General features: G+C 42.3%; 1 protein-coding gene across 4 annotated transcripts in view; it reads right to left on the bottom strand.

Annotated features, from left to right (window-relative positions):
• MAMLD1 (mastermind like domain containing 1) overlaps nt 1-19,732 on the bottom strand; it is a 333,866-nt gene that overhangs the window by 40,096 nt on the left and 274,038 nt on the right. The gene's annotated exons all lie outside the window — the stretch shown is intronic.

Below are 19,732 nucleotides of genomic sequence, written 5' to 3'. Positions count from 1 at the left end.
TGACATTACATGCCAGTCTTTTCTAAATGTAATTATCTGTGGTCCTCACTTTAATAACCAGGGCCTGTGGGTCACAGGATTAAAGGCGTTAAAATTATGTTATTATTTATCAAGAGAGAGATACTGCATTTGAAGTTACCTAAATACCAACAGGCAAATAATAAAAAGTCATTGTTTCCTCAGATACTTGTTTAGGATAATACAAATATTGCAAGCCTTTCCCAGGCCTGGTCTACGCATTTATCTATGTCAACATTGTGCTGCACTGTGGACTACAGGGTTGGGAATTACAGAGTGCATCAAAGTGTTGTGATCTAACTGCCCCGCCTGGTTGCAGCTCGTGAAAACTAAAAGGTAGCTAGTTGGGGGCAGCCTCGATTCCATGCAGGGCAGTTAGATCACAACACTTTGGTGTGCTCTGCGGTTCACACCCCGTAGTCCACAATGCAGCACACTTTGCCAGGGGTGCTGGAACAATTTTTTTTAGAGTAGGGGTGCGGAGAGCCATTGAACCAAACTGTAAACCTGTATATAATGGGAACCACTTCAAGCCAGGAGACACGGCCGCACCCCTACACTCTTAGTTCCAGCACCTATGTATTTTGCTGGTTAGGAGGGTGGGGGGAAATAAATAAATTAAATAAAAATCAAACCACTAGCCAACGTAGCTATGCCAGCAAAAGCCCTATTGAGTTATCCCAGGAAAAGAGTCCTTTCGCTTGGATACTTTATTTTGTTTGGGGAACGGATATAAACTACACTGGCAAAAGAACTTCCATGTATAAGTTAGATCTCTACTAGGAGGGTTTTCTACTAGAGTGATTTGCAGACCCTTTCTAGTGCTGACAAGGCCATAGAAGCATGCACTGGTGGAGTGTTATAAGCAAATGTAAAGGCTAACCGATACAGTTTCTACAGCTCTCCCTATTACTCAGTTTGTAACACATGTGCAGGGCACTCGGACAGAAATAAGACAAACCTTTCAATCATGCCTCTCTCTTTTTGAAGGAGATCTAAGCAATCTGGTCCTCTCAACCAGTCATGGTTATTAAAGCAATCTCATGGCCCTTTTGCAGGAATATGGGCATTAACCCCAGTGCCATGACCAAACTGCACCCAGGGTTAGCAACAAAAACTCCCACTATATAATTTATTTGACTAATTATGTCTTATTTATAATATGGTGGCACATAGAGACCCCAGCCAGGATTGAACGCCACAATGATGGCCACCTGTACTTCCATCTAGTAAAAGACAATCCAGTCCCCAAAGAGCTTAACATCCAAAAGGACAAACCAAAGTTAATCGTCACTCTACCACTTAGAGCTGTTATATGCTAATACTGGCGCAGATGTTGACAAACATTCCCCATTATGCAATATTAAACACACACATCAGTGCTAGACAAATGTAGCTTATGATCCACTGCAGCACCCCATGGTCCCTTTCAGAAGCAACTAAACAGTTGGTCCTGCCTGCCTGAGAATTACAATTTTCTCCCCATCGAATCCGTACCAAGGAGAGGCTACTTTGCAATGACCCTTGTAAATGTAACCCCATTTTTAACCTCAGCATTGGGCCCTGACATAGAGAAGCAACAAACTACGGTCAGGTATCCATGGAGAATCTCTTAGATCCATCAGCAGCTTTTGATAGCTCTGACCATAGCGCACGTTAACACGCATCAGGTCCCAAGTTAGGTGAGGAGCTTTGCATTGGCTGCTTTTTTCTCTCAGGGAGAACCTGGAGTATAGGTTTTGTGCACTGGCCCATCTCCTCCCAAACGATTGCTCATGCTGGGTTCCACAGGCTTTATTTGGTCATCTTTCCATTTCAATGGATGGGGGAGGAAGACGTTGTTAAAATGGGCCTGTAGTATCATCAGTTCATGGACAAGGCTTACAGTTATCATCAAATCTAGATGGTGCAATACCTCCACTTTCTCAGTTTCCAGTTCAGAGAGAGACGTGGAGGAAAGTGAGATGGCAGAGGAATAATCTGGTGGTGATGCTCCAGGATTTGGGGGTAGAGGAGAATACCTGGGAATATGGTAGGGGTAGTTCCTGCTCATTTTTTGGATGGAGTTTGTCTACCCTTTGCCTACTAAAAGTAACGTTTGGGGCCTAGAAAGCCTTCATCTCTCAGATATAGACCTTATCACAGTGATCCATGACTTTGTGACCTCCCAGCTGCATTTCTTCAATGGCCTCTACATGGGCTGCACGTGAAAACCACTTAGAAATTAGACTTGGTGCAGAATGCAGGCGCCTGCTTGTTGAATGTGTTAATTACATGCACCAGTTCTTTGACAACTGTACTGGATTCCTGTTGTCTTCTGGCTTTGGTCTATAGAGCCCTATGAAGCTTGATTCCTGACTATGAGAGAGACAACTTCTCTCCTCATATGCCACACCCAGTGACAGCTAAAGCACTTAAGTGTCTAGATGTAAGCATCTGGGAGTTTTTAGCAGAGCACGCTCAGTGGAGGATTATAGATAGTCATTTGCTTATTCCACTGACCTGACACAGCCTAAATTTGATGATTGTTAGAGAACGGCACAAATCCTACGTCTTTTCTGAGGTGTTTGCCTGATGATGGCTGTGGGGTGGAAGATGTCTGAAGTGCCCTCTTTCTTGCTCTGATAAAAATGGGCCAAAGCTGTATGTCTGAACAGATGTTGCCCAGGCTATCTGAGACATGCCAGTAAGGCACAGTTGCATAAATCTAAACACGCACATTTAGAAAGAGTTTTTCAGTGCTCCCTTCCCATCTCCAAAATAAACACACTGTGATCCCAAACAGCCCCCCAGGAAGCCTTGGGCAGGAAAACGGGGGGGTGTCTCCCTTACACGGCAAGCTGAATGCTGACATGTCTGTCCTGGTCAGCACTTTTTTTTGCCTGGGACATTCCTTTGCTGAGTTTACCGCACAGAATTTCAGCTTTCAAAACACTTAGAAAAAGCAGCTCGACTGTTGCACTGGGGAGTAAGTGTGAAGGGAACAGGAAAATCCCTTTACCACCTTGAATTACTAGAAACAGGCGGAAGAGACTAAGGCCAGAATTTTCAGAAGGGCTCAGCATCCACAGGGGATTTTTAAAACCACGCAGCAACGCTGGGTGCTGAACCCTTGTGGGAAATGTGGCCATAAGTGTCCCAATGGGATCTGCTGGGTGCAGAGTTCAGTTGACAAGCAAGACCTTATATAGGTACCTAAATCAGAGCTAAGGTCATTTGAAAATCCACCCCCTGTCAAGTACTGAACCCTTGAAAATCTGCCTCTAAGTCTTAGGGTATCCTGTAGCACTCTAGCTTTTAAAATTGCTTTTTTAGTATAATAAAATGTCTACCCTTTTTTTTTTTTTTTTTTTAAATAAGCAAAAGATCTTGGCATTTCAATTTCATGGTGAGTATTTGCAGCTACTGCCCATAAAACACACAGGATATAAGTAGGTGTAACACCACTGAATTCAGCTGGGTTATATCAGCTTATGATAGGTCTGAATACAGCCTCATATGTGAAGGTTAGAATACCATCCTTGAAGTAACCCAAGCAAATAAAAAATGACAATGTTATACTGGGGACTTCTTTATTAGTTATCATCTAGGTGTGGAAATCTCTCACTGGGTTTTATATTCTATTATATAAAGGTATGGGTAAGTATTCCAGGCTCAAGCACACGATCCATTACTCATTTACAGTACACACTATGCAGCTGTGATATCTCTGTTATGAGCCTGCTTGATTTTTCTCCCCAACTCCCTAACTCCCATTTGAATACTTTCATTGGAAAATGTAGAACATTAACATGCCGCTGCGGCAGTTCTGACAAGTACAGGGGAGAGAAATTTAGCTTCATGTTACAGAGACACTTGCTAGTGTAGCTAACCTGATTGCCGTAGCAGCAGATCATCATGACTGTGCCAGGACTTCTGTATCCAGGAGCGCCGCGTTCACCGATTCAATAAACTGCTCATTGCAGGCCCTTATCAATCAAGTTATTAAGGGGCAACTCTAGACCAAGACCTCCTTGCTGGTGTGTACATGTCCTTTTCAGAATTTCTTCACAAGCTTTATTACCAGCTTCCCTTGCCTAGCATTGGCTCCTCATAGGGGAAGGGGTTGTTTTACCACGGCTCTCTTTCCCTTTCCTTTGAGATAGTGAAAAGTGATCTCCAAACTATCTGGGAAAAATCAATAACAATGAAAATGTGTTCTGCCCCATTCTGTACTGGCTATTATGCAGGCAAGCTCTGTTGGGCAATGCATATATATATATATATAAATAATTGCACTGACTGAGTACTGTACATGGCTAATTCTGTAAAAGCTTCATTCAGACACACAAACAAGGACTAAACAGACAAGCAACCAATGTGCTCTCATGTGACCCTGTGAAAATGCATTAAAATGCAGTAGAGTGCACGATAGCCTCTTAAGAAAGCAGCCCTTCTGATTTTTGCCAAATTAAACTATGAAGTCAGTATTATCTCTGGTCTCCTTTTAAAAACGAGACTATGACACTATCCCAGTTTTACTTTTCTCTCAGAATGAGAAGGCTGCATTTCTGGGAAAGGCCTAAAGTTACAAACACGTAGTCCGGCTAGCTCATAATGGTAGTATAACCAGAATAAATAACTGTTTACACTACTCCTTCCAAGGAAGCTCTACAGCTGTGGTTATAAATATCTGATCTGTCACATGCTACCGTGCCTCTAAGCAGAGAAACAATTCTCTGTGTGCGTGCGTGTGCATACACACGCTTCAATCTCATTGGTGCAAGGAACGAAGGGCAGACTGAGTGAGACACGGCCAGACTTTCCCTGCACCAGGCCTATGCCAGGGCACCCATCTTTGGTCGACTCAGGGCTGCATTTGCCTCTTATCAGAAGCCTTATGGGCTACACCTAGTTTAAATGAACGTGGGGCAGATCGAAGCTGTGGATGTGGAAGCTGCTCAATAGCGCTGCCAGATGTCTGGTTTTTGACGAGAAAGTCCAGTTGAAAAGGACACCTAGATCTGACCAGACACCAAAAGTCTGCGGGCAGGGGAGGAGCTGTGGGGTCATCAGCCTGCCCCCTGCATCCTGCAGGCAGGCAAGCAAGCTCTGGCATCAGGCTGCAGCTCCCATCCCAGAGGGAGCCCAGCTGTGGAGGATGAGGGTGGGGAGGGAATTGGAGAGTATTGAGTGAGGAGGAAGGAGGAGAAGGGAGAGCGAGTAGCAAGCAATGGAGAGAGGGGGAAAGGAGCGAGTGGGGCTGGGGGGCGTGTGTGTGTCCGGTTTCAGAAGTTCACGCCAAGGCGGTAGTGGAACTCCCAGTCTTTTCCAGATATCATGAGTAGTTTGATGACAGTAATTCCCACCCTGCACCAGGCACTTTCCAAAGACACAAAGGAAGACAGGGTCCCTGCCCTGAAGAGCTTAGTCGAGAGAAGCAGAGAGAGTTGCAGGGTGCAAGTGGTAAAGGCTGAAGCAGAGCGATCAGGTTGAGAAGACACAGGTAGCATGGGTTCCATTTGTTAAAACATCGAACTGAAGAAGCCTCCCTCACCTGTCTGTCTGCCTAGTCATCCAGCTTCCCCTTCATTTCTTTACAGATCTGAGCTATCGATGTAACCCAACCTTCCCCGCCCCTACTGACAGCCTACTTCAGTCCCCTCCGCCCACTCAGACTCTGAAAGGAAAGTGTTGCCATGGGCTGAAATGCCAGGACTCAGTGGTGCTTCACGTCTCCCAGCCTGGCTGCCCTCAGACCCCGCCTTCCATTAGAAACACACTGAAGCTATAGCAGGGGCAAGACTTTCTTCATTTAGGTCAACACTATGTAGAGATAATCAGTAGGGAGAAAAAAATGTAACTGCTAAACCTACAGTTGAGCAAGACAGTTCTGTGCCCCTGCCTGGCTTTTATAGCACGTTGTAGATTCAGGCCCTGATTCATGGCGACCACAGGACACAGACTGCACTCAGCAGGGCTTTCTCCAACTTCTACATTGGGATTCTGCTCCTCCCTGATGTCCCCCCACCTCCCCTCCAATTGTTTTGGTTACTATTTATAAACAAACAAAAACTCCACCCCCCCAAACAGACAGGCATAAAAACCCAAAGGAAAGATGTGAAACGTCAATACTACTGCATTTTTCCTGGAGCGACTATGGGTACAGCTGATGTATGGAGCATAAGGAAGTGGCCCTGTGTATGGAAGGAAATAGTAAACACACTTCACCGGGCATAGCTACCCAGATCACTTAGGACACATTAGAAATGCCCTATCAAAGGCATCCCCGTTTGTTACCTTTTGCTAGTGAATGATTAACACGCTGTCAGCGGGTCTACAGCTAAAAGGCTGCAGCAGCAGAGAGATGAGCTGCTGTAGTGTTTTAGTGAAGATGCTACTACGCTGACAGGAGAGAAGCTGTCCTGTTGACACCACGCTGTCTGCACCGGGGGTTAGGTCAATGTGGCTGCGTTGCTCAGAGGTGTGGATTTTTCACACCCCCGAGTGACACAGTTACACTGACGTAAGTTCGTAGTGTAGGCCTGGCCTCGAAATCTCTGCTGGGTGAAGCCAGAAGCTCAGCCAGTGCAGCCCCCACCTTTGAACGCTGGGGATCCCCCGGCAGGGCACTTAAAGGCATGTTAGATATTCTCCAAATAGCCAGGACGTTCTCCCTCCACATATTTTACAAGTATATTTTATTTTGTTTTCTTCCTCTTGGGTACCCAGGGTAGCTGGCTGTGGCAAGGAATTTATGCACCAGACTGGTGTCTGCATATTTACAGTTACCCCCTAGTGGATGGAGTCAGAGCTGCTCTTGTGTATGTCAGTCCTTACCCGGCTAACGGTAATTTTCCTTTAGCCAAAAAGTCTAAGGGACTTGTGCTTTGGAAGGAGAATGTGAGTTCTGTCCCTGTTTCTATCCCATGCGTAGTCATGGCATGCAGCACAATGACAAACATGAGCATCTAACTGGCCACAGATCTGGTACTATTTTTTTTTTATAAATGAACACAACGCAATAGAAAGACGCTTCCATTTATTGTCACTGGGTGCGATTCAACCTACACTGGCAGTTCAACATCCACACAGCCTGCTGCCATTTTAAACAGTAGCCTCAGCATAGCCCGCACTGCACTCCTCCTTTTCAACCATCTCATCTTCTTTCATCTCCACTCCTGCTCTCATCCTGAACAGTGAGATTCCTTCCTCTCTCACTTTAATAGCACCACACAAATTGAACACACCCGCTGGGATTTTCAAAGGGGATGAAGAGAGTCACCCAGCTCTCACTGAAAGTCAATGAGAGTTGGGCCCCTCTTTGAAAATCTCAGTTTGGCTGACATCTGTATTCCTTTGGTTAAAGTAAGGACCAGCCTGGCTGGTAAAGTAGAGCAGACCACCAGGAAGGAAGTTAGACTCTTTAAGTAGCCATCAGCATTCTGAGAGCTTTACACAAAAGCTCTCTAGGCAGGACAAGGGTGCTTCAGAAAACTGGGAAATTCAGGTCACCAACTAGCTGCCGAAGACATAATGTGTCTGAATAATGGTAAAGGGGGAGTGTGCTTAACTTTTGAGGAGAAGGGCTAGGCAATGCAACGTGCTAACCAGAATGGAACAGCCGCTTTTGGAGACAAAGAATTGTGAATTATAACACCATCTCAGGACTCCAAGGTGGAGCAGCTGGAAGCACAGTTTTTCTTTCAAGAACGCCTGCAAACTATGTGATTGTGGGGCGGCTTGGTTTGTTTGTGAATATTAAAATCAGAATCTAAGATTTGCTTAACTGAATTGACTGGAGTAAGCATCACACTCTGTCTTTTTTTTTTTTTTTAAATGCTAGATACTGTCAAAACTAGAAGTGGTATGCATTTGCCAGAGGCAAACTGCAGCACTCAGCCATCAAAACTTCAGTCTCTGTGGCTTCAACAAACTTAAATGAGAGCTATCTGCACATCAGCCCAAAATGTTTCTATCTGCTCCAACAAAAGCAGTAATGTAATGTGAAAATGAGGCTGGCAAATTTCCATTTACACAGATAAACCTCACTTAATTCGTTACCTTGTTGTAAACGTACAGATTGGAAAGATTTGCAACTCTGCAATGACTCACAACTCCATGATCCAGATGTAGTTTAATGATCTACTAAGCCATGAAGACTCTCCATTGAAATAAAGATAAGAATTTCACTGGGCATTTTATGATAAAGTACATTTACTGTGAAGTGGATATGATATACATTCACGGTTTTTAAAATCGCAGTGGTTACTTAGGGTTCTGCCCAGACATTTAAAAAAAAAAAAAAAAAAAAAAGCATAGCCTGCAGGTGAAAGGTTAGCTTAGGGCATAGGGGCAATGGAAAAAAACAAACAAGATGATCAGTTGCAGATATATTTTTGGAGTAAGGGCCCCATGACACAGTCAAATAGGGAAGAACCTGTCACCACATTAAGAGGTAAGCATGCTTAACATATCCCCAAATATCATTTGTGTGGGCCCAAGTGCAATCTGGTGGCCAAAGCTGACATTACAGGGCTGTATCCAAGAAGAAATATCTCCTCCTGAATAGAGAATAACGTGAGAAGCCACTGAGGCCATATCTACACTAGGAAAAAAAGTGTATTTTCATTACGTGTTAAAATTCTAGTGTAGACAAGGTTAGTTGTAGATTTTTGTTGTTAAGGCAAAGTTACAATAAAACATTAACATACTACATTGTACATAACCTGATCTTGAATACGTAAATATTCAAAGAACCTGGCTAAAGATTCTGGCTTACTGGCTGGGGAACTCCATTCCTCTGAATGCACTAGAAAGGGTGACCAAATTTCTAAATACCTATCTTCTTTTGGGCGCTTCTCTTGCATATGTACCTGTGTGAAAGATTTGCCATTACAAAGACAGTCCATATTTTACTATGCCGTAATTCCACAGAAGGAGGTGTCGCATGTTTCTAATAATGTGCAGTACAAAGTCCGGCTGCTAACAAAAAATAAATTAATTTGTTCTGTTTATAATCTGGATCCCTTAATGAAGCAATATGTTAGCAGGGTCAGGGGATCTCTAGGAAGTCAGTGTTTTGTCATCAGATGAATGTCTCTAACAATTTCCTCCCCAGATCATCTCATTTCTGGACACTGCCATCACGTGTGCAAGAATTTTTATATCAGTGCATCCATGACATGACATTAAAAACATGGCAGGACATGTTATTAAAATTCATATGGTAACATACAAAAGACAAGGAGCGAGTTCTAAATGTTTGTGTAAGTCTAAAAAGGTGGGATAGACTTGCTTTCTCTAATTTGGTTAGTCTTAATTTTAACCTGTCCTAGCTAGGCAAAGTAAATTTAAGGGGAGGGTTTACCTTGTCCAGCTAGCATATGTTAAAAACTATGACTTGCCTTGTCTACACTAGGATTATAACACATTAATAACACACACCATTTCTCCTAGTGCAGACAAGCCACAGAGACAACTTTGGGCTAGAGAAAGCCATGAACTTCAAGAAAAGTCACGGTGGACCCCTTTTACTTCAGTGGTGCAGGATCAGACTCTTCTCCCTTCCACTTTTAGCATCAGTCATTATATTCAGATTACTCTCTGTAAAATCAATCTTTGTCTGATCACGTGTCAGGTCAGAGGGACCCAAAACCGTATTAAAAAACCTGTTTTCTCCATTTTTTTTCAGCCACTGGAGTGCTGTCACTTTTATTTGCTTGACGTTTGTATTACAAAAACATGGCAACTATTAACACACACTAAAAAAAAATGCCTGATCAGATTTACCTTTCCAGCTCACAATCTGCTTGTGTTGCATAGCTTCAGTCTGTGCCAATGTGACAGACAGATGAAGGTTACATGCTAAAAGCCTACAACAGGAGGGTTGCCTGCACTAAACCTCACTTCTCAGCCCCTGGGATGATTACAGCTTCCCTTCCTACGTCCAGTTGTAACAATTCGGAACACACCACCTCTTTCCTGTTAATTATAGAGGTATTCTTTAATTATGGCTACTTTTGTCACTTCCTGTACTCTAATTAATCTTCTGCCCTGCATAACCCTGCAACACAAAATGTAATCCCAACAGAAAGTACTCAGAACTGCAGGGTTCATCTGGTAAACACAAAAACTGCAGCACACCATGTCTGCTGGAAACAAATATGTCATCTCAGAACACGCCCACCTAAACCAACTGGAAACTCATCATGGATTGCCAAAAACTTTCTTCTTTAATAAAATGAGCTTTACATTTTACCTTTAATGAGCTTTTGTATATAAGCCTTGAAATCTTTACTAAAAATGAAAGGGGGTAAAATACTAAGACATCTAGGGAAGTGACTTGATTTTTCATGTTGACATTTGTATGCAACTGAGTTTCGGGAAAATGGATGTATAGTTATGCTACACCCTGTTTTCATTCTAGAGTGCCAATGTGGGCCACTTGGAAAAGAGTCAGTGGCTAGATTCTCCTCTCATTTACACCGGTGTAATATTAAGAACATCACCACTGAGATCAATGCAATTACAGTATGGCAGTGTACAATCAATGCGAGAAGACAACCTCAGCCAGTACATATCTACTTCTCCATCATACTCTCTGAGATACCAACAATCCTTACATTTCTTTTCATGCGTGACCTGACATCATACTGGAGGAAAGAAAAAGGGAGTTAACCAAAGTTGGCTCTGCTATTATTTAGTGGGCTAGTCTGAATTACCAGTCTCATGTTAAAGAGCATTGCCACTCCCACAGATCGTAACAACTCTGCTCCATCAAGACTGATGCACAGGTCCTACTAGTTAATAGTTCGACTGCCATCGGTGCTAATTGCACTGGTTAAACCAAATTTTGTGCAGAAAAATTTGCATTTGACAAATGTATCTGGAAAAGCAGGACGCTGCCACTTACACTTGTGTTGTTCTGCTAGCAGGAGATTTCTGTACAGATGCCTCTTAATTACTCACCTGAAGACTTAAGCAATCACATCATGCATATTGCTTAGCTGTAACTTTCACATTACATTTAATGACCTGTTATTAACTAGACAGCTGAAAAAAGAAGTAGTTCTTTGCCTTTAGCTTTTTTTAAGTTTTAATATATATAGTATCATTTTTATATTTTCTGATAGTCCATTCATTTCGAAGTCCTATGGCAACTTTTGCAGTAATTTCTTAGATTACATTAATTTCTTATGGTGATAGCCAGGATGGTGAAGTGTAGATACCCTCCACTGAACAAAAAGGGGATGTTTTTGCTATTTAGGCCAACTGGGATTTTAAACATACTTTTTATTTCCTCTCTTCTAGCCATTAATGCTGGCACAGTTGTACAACGATCATAAGCTAACAAGAACTAAGTACTGGTGATGAAATGCACAAGTCCTTGAATCACAGATCCAGGCGGATCCTTCACCATATGACCAGCCCTGCCCCCCATAGTTTTATACTGGTTTCTGCTTGAGGTTACTTTTCTCTTTTAAATCCTGATGGTCAGTCAGACAGACAGACAGACAGACAGACAGACAGACTCCTGTTGTTTCATCAGGGTTGCATTTTGTCAAGGAGCTATAGTTAGAGATTAAGCTGCCTGGAGGCAAAGCCTTTGATTGTGTCAAACTTGTAACCCGATTCTCCCCAAATTCTCAGCATCCATAAGATTTCAGTGTTAGGAAATAGAGAGAATGAGGCATTTTTGGCTCAATGCCCAAAATATTTTCGCTTCCCTACAGAAAAGAATAATGGCTCTAACCTTATCTTCTTGGTTGCTCTCGAACGTTAATGTTACATGGCCTAATACCGGATCAGTACCTGGCCTTACGCCTGCTTGCTATACTGAGAAACTAATGCAATATGAAAACTCATCACTAGGCAAGGAGCAAAAGTTTCACAGGTGCAGTTCCTAACCCCCTGAACCCCCGGTCCACAATTTAAACCCAAAATACATTCCTAGGATTTCTGTATTGCTACTTCTAGCCTGACCAAAACTGAAGTACAATAGCTTGAGGAAAATGGGGTGAATGGGAGAATTAAGAAATTTGTGAAACTTCCTTCTCTCCCACACACCCCATCATCTCCTCACTCTAGGCCCATCTCATATTTCTTCTGTGGGTTTGTGCCCAGACAGTCGCTTGGAGTTTCAAAGTAAAAACAACCCCAGAAACTATGAATTCTGTTCAGTTTTAATATTCAATCATAAAACCAGTCCAAGTTAGAGTGAAAGGAACACGAGCCGTAGTAGATTCCTTGCTGAACCTGGGCTGAGTGGAGAATTCAGAACAAGCAGTCAAATTTCGTGTGGTTTCAGGTCTGGTTGTGAATATGTCACTCAGCAATAACGACCTCTTTTCATCCTACCAGTTTCATCCTTCCCCACACAGCAGAGCTACTGTTCTCCCAGCATATTAACTAGAATTGAAACAGAGGTGGGTTGATTATCTTTATTTGTATCCTTCCTCCTTTAACCAAGAGACGCTTGCGCTCTCTCTCTCTCTCTCACACACACACACACACACACACACTTCCCCTCTCTCTCTCCTTGAACATGGTTGTTACTTACAGCTGGTGAAGGCTAGTAGGAAACTCAAGGTACATTTTTATTTTAGGGTTCCCAAAACATAGTGGCATTAAAAAACCCCAAACACCACACTGTGATTGAAATCCTGGCTCCAGTGAATCAGAGAATATTAGGGTTGGAAGGGACCTCAGGAGGTCATTTAGTCCAACCTCTTGCTCATAGCAGGGGCAACCCAACTAAATCATCCCAGCCAGGGCTTTGTCAAGCCGGGGCTTAAAAACCTCTAAGGCTGGAGATTCCACCACCTTTCTAGGTAAGCCATTCCAGTGCTTCACCACCCTCCTAGTGAAGGGGACTTCCAGGGGGCCAGGATTTCATCCCATATTATTTTATTACTATGACTAATGAAGTAAAACAAAAAATGTTTGGGATATGGAGAATTATCCCCATTAGATCATAACAATGTTAGAGTAACTCTGTTGAGAGGGGAGTTACGGTTAAAATCTCTTTGCAGATAGATTGCCTTCTGTCCTGTAGGCTCAGTGTTAATCACACATTCATCACGGTAAATTGACAACATAAATGCTGACTCGTGCAAGCGATGTTAGAGAAAATGGTGTTCTAGTTACAGAAATGAATTCAATATCTTTCAGGCTTTCTACACTTCTAGGTTTGATGTAAACCCTCATTTTTTAAGCCTTTGCTCTGCATTTAAAAGGCCACCCAGTTGAAAGCAGTGTAGTGTAGCATGTGTATCCAGTGATATGAAAATACTCTTTACTAAATCTCACGTACAAATGTACGCAAGAAGCTGTTTGCAACCTACTGTGTTAAAAGAAGATTTATCAGATAATGCGGTAAAAGTTTCAATATGTGAAATTTTTAAAAAATCTGACTTAAAAACACCACTTTTTGAGTGTATTAATCTTTTAAAGCAAAATCTCTATACCACCGAGATAATACCAGCCTTCAATCACACATCGTACCTGTTTGAACAATTAAGCCCCTGATCTTGTAAGCACTTAACTTTAAGCACGAGTGGTCTCTTTGGATTTAAACATGGGTTCAAGCATTTGCAGGATCAGGGTTTAGTTTATATGTGCTGATTGCAAGTCTGCATCTCTTTGTCTGAGTAGCACCAAATATAGCACTAAAAATGCTAAGTAACTGTAAAGTTAAGACAATTTTTTTTTAGCATCTCTCTGGTGCACTTTTATCCTTAGATATTCGTGTTAAAAAAACCACTCTCACATGATGTAGCATAGCTGGTTAGCTCAGTCTCATCACTGGTTTTTTCCCTCTCCAAACCAGGCAAGGGAAAGCAGACTAAATAATGGGCCATTTTAGGGGTAGCTACAGTGTGCTTTTGGATATTACAGATCCCAGCTTTGTATTGAGCAGAGCAGAAAGCTACCAAAGGATTGAGGTGGAGCTTTGCCTTCGGAGACATCCGCTGTCACATGTCTGCATTACAGATGGCAGCAGCAGAGTGTCCTACAGATCACAGTCAAACCAGGACTACAGTGGGAAGAGTTCTTCACATGGGACCATAGCAGGATGTGATGCTGGTGGTAAGCTTAGAACGGTCGCTTACCCCTCCCGCACTTACACTTATCAAATTATTATTCTTAACTCCAGTGGCATCTTGTTTTCACGTAGATGCATCTTAACCAGTGAGCTATTTAACTGTTCTTGTGCTCATGTAACAAAACCATGCGTTAGCTCTTCAGTGCTAAGCATCCTGCTGGAGGGATATCAATCCAGTTACTGGTTTTGCAGCCAGACTAGAGTGATCAGTCATAATAGAAGCAGAAGTTTAGAATGCCCAGAATTAAGCATGTGGCTCTGTTTAGGATTACTCCAGATGGTCCAATTCCCCTTCTGAAATTCCCATGAAAGGAGCTGGACAGGGAGGAGAAAAGAGGACTTGAAACTTAAAGCTGACTTTATCCACAAAGTAAATCAAATCAAGCCATGGCAGGGGAGCTCTCTGAATGGACTGCATGGCTGCACACTTGTTTCCATTATTTCCTCACACGGGGGTGACTTTGAAAATGACACTAGCATTACTAACCTCAGTACATAGCAACGGCAGCCAGCACAAGTCTCAGTGTGTAAGGAGCATCTCAGCGTCTGGTGTCTCAAGTGTTTCAAAACTACAGGTTTACCACAAAAGGAGAATGAATTAGCCATGTGAGTGGCTGTGTTAATCAGATGACTGTTCTCTGCACCTTCAAAACCAAGATGCTCACCACTCAGGGCAGGAGCTGCATGTGGCGACAATAGTCTGATGCCTTGATTTACTGAGGAATCCATACATCATGTTAATGGGTCGGGGGAAGGGAATTATGTAAAGGAATCATTTTTATTCATTAATTTCAATGGGATGTGGAACCTAATGCCCTTGGGCCCCTTAGGAAATTCCAGCCCATGTGAATTTTACAAATGGAATCCTCGTCTCCCCATTTACAGGAGTTACAAAGCGGAGTTAAGCATTCCACTTGTCTTCAATCCAATAACTAAATACTATTAATTACTCTCTTTATTTTTGAAAGGTTAATGCTTTGGAGATGGTCTTTCCAAATAAACGAACTTCTTCTGTTCATCAAGTTTCTCTTCTCTGACGACTTCCAGCTGCACGGTGACGTAATCTGACCACCACACAGCGTGGAAAATCAGAACCTTTGCAACATGTAGGTGGGACACAGAGACAGAGGAAAGCTTCTACAGTGAGATCACCAATTTTTTGGGGGGAAAAAAGGTGTCAGAACAGCGTCAAGATGCATGTCAGTACGATGCATGAGTAGCTACACTTACTGTGGATTAGGTGTGCAGTGTGTTTAAGGTTTTCTGATTTACCGCCAGAGTTATTTTTCTTTTTAAAATATGATACATGATCTATCAAGGAACTTGCTGTTATTCATCTGATGTATTCAGAATACACAGCAGTGTCAGGCCTAGGGTAGAGGAGAGAAAAATTACAGGTGGTTTGAGCTTTCCAAAGCCCTTTTTCTACAGGACTTAGTTTTAATCAAATGAGAGATTTCTTCCAAATCTAAGATATTATACAGTGAAATACCAAGACAAGGTGGTGGTCCTCATTTCACACCAAGGCTCCTCCTATTGAAGCCAAAGGGTGTCAGGATTGAGCCCGTTTTGAAGCACTGAAAAGACAGATACTACAGAAACATGCTGACTTCTTCTTGAGCATCACTAGCAAATTACCCTTCCCTTTCCTAATACAGAGATGATACCTAGAGCTGAGCACACTGATTGCTGAAAGGTCAGAACATTTAAGCTGTACATACTTAGTTTAGGATGAAAAGAGAAAAAACAAAACTGCTGTTGTCTCTTAGTTATGACATTTCAATTTACCCACAGGAATTGCTCCGCTCTCCATGAACGCTTGCCAGTCCAAGAACACATTTTGCTCCTGATGGTGGAAAGCCACAAAGGTAAAACACTAAAACATTTTTTCTACATTAACTTATCTCAGCTGTCAACATATCTGTCGATTCGTCATGAATACAGTAGTTTCCTCACAAAGGTCCTAACCTGCCGTCAGCTATGCATGTTGGGAATGGCCCTGTGTCTTGGGCTGGGGAGGGGGTGTGTGAGGAAATCAAACAAGTCTGTGTAGTAGCTGACTTACAGAGATTCACAGCTCATGCACGCCACATGTTGAACCTGAAGGCATGGAAGAAATGTAACACCATATAACAGGGGCTCTCATTTTTTTTTGCTGGAACCCCCTTGGAAAATATTTCAGGCTGTGATGACCCCTAACAAAAGTGATGATCCCCCGCCCATGCTATGCCATCCTTACCGGCATGTATGGGGGCTGGTAGCTCATGACCCCCCCCAATAACCTCACAACCTCCCGTTTGAGAACTCCTGCCATATAACATACAGAGCTAAAGCATGTATGAGGGAAATTTCCTGTCATGAGTAGGCGGCCTGGTGAAAATATAAGAAGAAACTGTAGATTGTTCAATTCTGATTGGGTAGAAAATGTGGGGCAAACGTTTGAATTTCTCCAACATTTATTCAAAGTGCTTTAGTCTGGAAAGCAAGCCAGACATAGTAAGCAAATTTTGTTATTTCTGTTTCCAAGCAAATCCAGAAAATACAGGGGAATGACAACCACTTAGCACCCTCCCAACTCAGCTGAAAAGCCTGGGATTCCACTTCCAGATGAATATTTGAGCTGGTTACTTCACTTAGTGCTCTCATCATTAGTTCAGAAGGGAATACTTGGCCTCCCACCTGCAATATGAGGCTTACGCCTCCTTAGCTCAGGTCCCCTGACCAAGTTTCTCTGCTGGGCTAGTGGGCCTCACAAACGCCAACAAATCTTTTAAAAGTCTCCTGGGCTTCTAACTTCCTAACCTGGGACCATGGTCTGCTCTCAGGGGCACCAATGTAACCCAGAAGTAAGTCTTCAGTGGAGTGACTCCAGATTTTCATCAGCATCACTGAGATCAGAATCTGGCCCATGGTGCATCCCAGCCAACAGCGTCTCTTCTGGCAGATGTGGCTGTTTTTTAAAAACAAAGCTGGTTGCAGCTGAAACCTCCCCCGGTGACTGGATATAAACTGTAATGGACTCCCTCTGGTTCAACCACTGGAGTCGCCAGAAATGTCACCCCAGGTAAAACTGAAATTTCCTCCCTCGCCCCACGCTAGGTCAGAGAAATTTACGAGATTTGAGCCTTGTATTTTTTGGTAGCAAGGGACGTTTAGCACAACCTGTCAGATTGATATTTGGTTTACCTATGGGTCTAAGTAAGAGCCACGCACCAAGTTTATTTCCTAAACATTTGGGATGGAGTATGGCAAAAACCAATTTTCAGGCCTATTCATACATAAAACAAAGATTTCAATATTCCATTTATTTTTTTTTAAATACATAATTTTGTAGGACCTACCAAAGACAACACATTTTGTGCTCCCTCTATTGCCTGTGCAGAAATAATTAAAGCTCTGCTATTCCCAGAGCACAGTGTAACTATCAAAGGTGCTAATGCGCAAAGATATTCTGGCATGATTAAACACGAGTTCAGAGGTTTCAAGTGTTATGCTTTTTTCATTTTTAAAGACCATCTTATTTTTGCCTCTATTCAAAACCCATTGTTTTTCTCCCCTGCAGGTCTGATTCTTCACTTCCTTGTACCTTGTGCCATCATTTGGACCTGTGTAAAGAGAGAGTAGGAAGTGGGAGTAAAATGCTGCTTTTCTGATCTAGGAGCATTTTAGATCCACTTTAAACAGGTTTAAATGATAACAGAAGGAGCAAGGCAGTGGAATCAGACACTACACCTGCTTCTTTCATGGAACTACCCTTCACCCTCCCTGCTCCCCCATATTGGGATAAAAAAAATATTTATTTCCATTAATTTAAAGCAAATGAAAAGCAAACAAAAGACGTATCAAATCGGTCTTTTACATTTAAAACACCATCATTTGATTTAACTGGGGGAGGGAGGAATAAAAGCATGTTGATGGGTTAAGAAATGTAGTTTACTACGAGACAAAAAGTATCCGTTGGCATTTATTGATTATCCAAAAGCTTCATCATTTTACTTAGATTTCTGGTCACTGGAATTTTTTTTTTTAAATTTTATTTAACTTGTGTTTGAGAATGTATTCGTTCATACTGTTGAACCCATCTGGAAATATTTTGTAGTTACACATTCAGATAGATGTAAGAAGGAATGCATGGGAAAGATGTGATGACCTCACTGATGTGCTCTTTAATTTAAGAAGTTCCCTCTTCTGGCATCTCATTTTGTATTCCTTTATAGGGCCTTTCCTTATTTTTGCATAGCTGCAGCTGTATGACCATCGCATAATAGGAGAGAGACTAAGATTGAAGTGTCAGTATGAGTAAATCCCAAAATTAACCTCCCTGCTCATTTACAATGAAATATTTCTGATCTGGAAAATCAGAACTGAACTGGAAAACGAGAGGAGATTTCAAATAAACGCAGTTGGCATGTGCCCGAAGTGGCGCAAACACCACCCTAAGGGTTGTCATACAATATAGCTGCACCTATGGCAAAGTACAGAGGCAAATTTTCAATCAGGCCCTTGAAGTCACTTGGCATTTGTGTGTGGATTTCAGTGGGTATTGCATCAGGCCCCAAGTGTCTGGGCCATTATGTAGCTCAATAAAGAAGTGGTTAGGTGGGGTCTGATTCTGTCAGATGCTAAGCACCTGCCACTTTCATTGGCGCGGAGGGCACTCAGCACCTCAAAGGACTGGATTTCGGGTTTGTGCATAAAAATTTACAGGCATGCTCAGGATTCACCCTGGTTTTAGAGTTTCTTTTATGAATTTTTGACAAAGTTCATTATTCCAGGCATAGCACTAAAAAAACCAAACAAACAATCTGGATTGCTTATTAATTATGCCAAAGTGGAATAGTAAAAGAGGACAGCATCTGCTCTAACTCTGCCTGTGAGTGCAATGTGCAATTGTGTCTCTGAAAAAAAGATTTAACTCTTTCCTGAAAGCTCTCTGCGCTCTTTGATTGAGAAGGAGGGGTAGGGGGGGAAGAAATTAACTCCTCTGCTGCTATGCATTTTCTTTACTAAGAATTATTTACAGTTAAATCTGTGGATACTAATCTATGAACACATAGGGATTTTTGCTGACTCTTAACAACATTTAAGCTCATCTACACATGAGAAAGTGGCAGCAATCTTAACCAGTATGTAGTGCATTCAAGGCTACTGCAGACCACCAACTAAACGCTTATCAGAAATGCAAGCCATCAGCAGTGTAAACCACAAAAGCCATGTTTTCATGTGACAGTGGTGAACAACCGGAGTGGCACTTTCTTCCAGTGCTGAATAAAAGCCTATTGGGAGTTTTGCTACAGATGTAAATGCGAGCCCTAAAAGGTGTGACTTGCATTCAACACTTTCGCCTTTAATTTATGCCATAGGTGAGCAGGCAAGTAACGGATCAGAAAGGAATAGGATGAAACTGAAGCAACAGTCCAGATTCCTGCCTTGCCTCTGACGTGCCTTGCTTGTATGACTTTGCATGCTTTCTCCTGTAGCGAGTGCCCGTTCATATTTTTGAAAGATGAAAGAAAAAAAAAAAAAGGAATATCAATTTTAGGCATTCACTAATTAATATATCTCAAAGTAAATTCTGGAAGGAAATCTTTGAGCGAAATGCTTTCTTCAGTTCTTTGCCTTTCCACA

This window comes from Emydura macquarii, unplaced genomic scaffold (genome assembly GCF_026122565.2).
Source record: "Emydura macquarii macquarii isolate MOO-44397 ecotype Brisbane River unplaced genomic scaffold, CSIRO-AGI_Emac_v2 contig_1253, whole genome shotgun sequence".
In the NCBI taxonomy this organism is placed as follows: Eukaryota; Metazoa; Chordata; order Testudines; family Chelidae; genus Emydura; species Emydura macquarii.
This window is presented reverse-complemented; position numbering and strand designations above follow the sequence as displayed.